Here is a 2989-nt window from a genome sequence, read left to right as displayed (position 1 = left end):
TATTTCTAATAAACTTGTTTTCTCTCAAAGGAATAGTAAGTCTAGTAGCACTCTTTATCAATTTCAATAAAGATTGTTTATTTAAACACAGACTGTTTTAAATATTTTAATTTTAATACAAATCTATGGCTACACACATAACCATTTAAAAAATAACACTCATGTGTATCTGTGACTCTCACATAAGTAACATGGCTGTTCTATACTTGTCATCAAAATAGCTTAAAATTCAGGTCAGAGTTTTTCTTAAAATGTTTAGGCATATCTTTTTCAAACAACAAATATATTTGACCCTAAATAAACTATTTCTACTCTGTTTTTCCCAGGCCTTTAGAAAGACTTGTCAGCAGGATATAGTGCTACAAGGAGGTGAAAGCAGTCTACAAAAGTAATAAGGAATGAGCGGAAGTTGAACTAACATTTCAAGTATGCCCTGGATAGATATTCCAGTTGGAATCTATTGTGAAATACCTGCTATGAAATTTGTGTCATACTAATATGTAGACAGGTAGTAAGTACCATTTCTGTAGTAGCATTCTGATAGTGAAAAGTGTTTTGATTTGATTTTTAATAATTAATTTTTAGTTTTATATGTGCATATGTTTTGATTACATTTATGGGTGTATAACACTTTTTTGCCTGGAGTCCCCACTCAGTCAAGAAGTGTGTGTGGGTGTGGTGGCACACGCCTTTAATCCCAGCACTCAGGAGACAGAGGCAAGCAGATCTCTGTGATTTACAAAGTAAACCTGGTATGCAGAGTAAATTCCAGGACAGATAAGAGTTACACAGTGAAACCCTATGTCAAAAAAATAAAAAAAAATAAAAGTAAAATAAACATAGTAATAATAAAGCCACGTAAAGATAAAAAACTCAGAAAAAATCTGGTTACTGTATGCTATTGTGTTGTCTCTACATTCTTTGACTACTAAAAAAATAACAACAATTGATAAAAAATGTTACTAGATTAATTCAATTTATATATTTTAAAAATGCTTTGACTCCAACATTTAAGTTCAAGGACAAGTTACTGGGGAAAAAGATTTCTATTTTTGTTTCCACAGAAAATAAAAAGCTGTGGATTCCTTACAAACTAATGTAGTTTGAGCAAGCCAGACCCTCTAAAACAGAGTTCCTGATGATCCAACATTCAAAACAGCTTAAACAAAATAGACTTACAGACTACAGCCAGGATTTCTACATCTTCTTAGGATCCCCATGACAGCGCCCCCTATCAACAGAAAGTAGTTTGAAAAAAACGACGCCCAAATTCCCAAATATTGTTTATAAATGTTTGGTTTCATTTAAATGGACTTGGTTATAAATGGGTAATGATCACAACCTATATTCTTTTTAAAGGTAAAAAGGGAATTATGGTATAGATATGGATACTTTGTATTGGAATGGATTTTCATTTATTGATACAATTTAAGGTCAATTTTGTGATGTGTATATTCTCCTTTTGTTTAGGTATTGTGTTTATATAGCTCATTTAGAAATGTAATGTATAATGTAGTACAGATAATAGATAATTACCTATGATAGTCAAAGCTTAGAGTTTAGTTAGGTTTTTCAAGATACACAGAGATGTATTTTAAGATAGATAGGAATTCTTCAAACCTTTCAAAGACCTACAAAAATGGCATTTAAAATGGTTTAGGGTTTTTCTTGACAATGAGACATAATTGCTCTTGGCAATACCACCTGCACCAGAAAAGAAGATGGACATTAAAGAAACACATTATGGAGTTTGCCTCCAATATGGCAAGACTAGCCATTTGGACAAGATACTGCTCTTGTCTGGACTGTTTGACTTTGTGATGTATAAACTGGACATACAGGATCCACAGAAAAGTGACTCCTGATTCAAGATAGACATTGCTACAGAGTTCCTGCTTCATGGAAGAGTCTGCCAGACAGTCTGCAGGATCAGAAAAAAAGTGACTGACAAACTGCCAATACAAAAAGACAGTTTAAAGTTTCCTGCATTGCTAAAGACTCAGCTAGACACACTATGGCCTATGGGCTAAAGATGGAAGATTACAAAAGAACTTCACGTGACCAGGCAATGAGTTGTCTCTGTCATTTCTAGAGCTTATATATTATCCTTCTGTGGTCTTTGAATGAGTTGAAGACAGATAGTTATGGTTATAGTTTTCATTAAGATTAAAGATAAGTTACTTAGACTTTAGACACACAAAGATAAAATAGATGATGAAATATTTTCTTCAAATCTTGCTAAATGTTAATGGACTAAATATTGTTAACTGTGATTCTTACTTGATAACTGTTGTATAATATATTTTGCTATGTTAAGGTTAAAACCCTTCTTTTTATTTAGACAGAAAAGAGGAGATGATGGGAGATGTCATTCTGTATGTTTCTCATACTGGTTAATAATAAAGCACTGTTGGCCAATATGAAAGGAAGATAGGAGGGACTAGGAGACAAGGAGGAAATAGGAATTAGTAAGGAGTCAGTCAAGATGGAGAGTCTGGAGAGAGCTGGACGCCAGCCGCCTCCCCAGTAAGAAAAGGCCATGTAAAAATACATAGATCAACAAAAATGGGTTAATAATTAAGGCAGAGCTAGCCGATAAGAAACAAGTAACTGGGCCAACAGCATTGTATCAAATACAGAGTCTCTGTGTGTTATTTGGGGCTGGCGCGGCTACAAGACAAGACCAGGCGGCGGGAGGAAAAACCTGTACTCCTTACATGTGCGTTGGTTGCATCCTCAGAAACTGCAGTTACAGATAGTTGTGAGCCACCATGTATGTGCTGGGAACCAAATATGGGTAATCTTAAAGAGCATTAAATGCTCTTGAAAACTAATTCATTATTCAAATCCCAATATTATTTTAAGTCTTAGGGTTTTACATTAAAATCCATTATCTTATAAAAATTTATAAGGTATTTATTAGACACATTTGTGGAAAAAAATTCTATATTTGAGAAAACAAATTCATAAATGTTAGAGCTCTCATATT

The sequence above is a fragment of the Phodopus roborovskii genome, unplaced genomic scaffold (assembly GCF_943737965.1).
Source record: "Phodopus roborovskii unplaced genomic scaffold, PHOROB, whole genome shotgun sequence".
NCBI classification, from domain to species: Eukaryota; Metazoa; Chordata; class Mammalia; order Rodentia; family Cricetidae; genus Phodopus; species Phodopus roborovskii.
The sequence above is the reverse complement of the archived record's forward strand: the minus strand, read 5'-3'. Positions refer to the sequence as shown.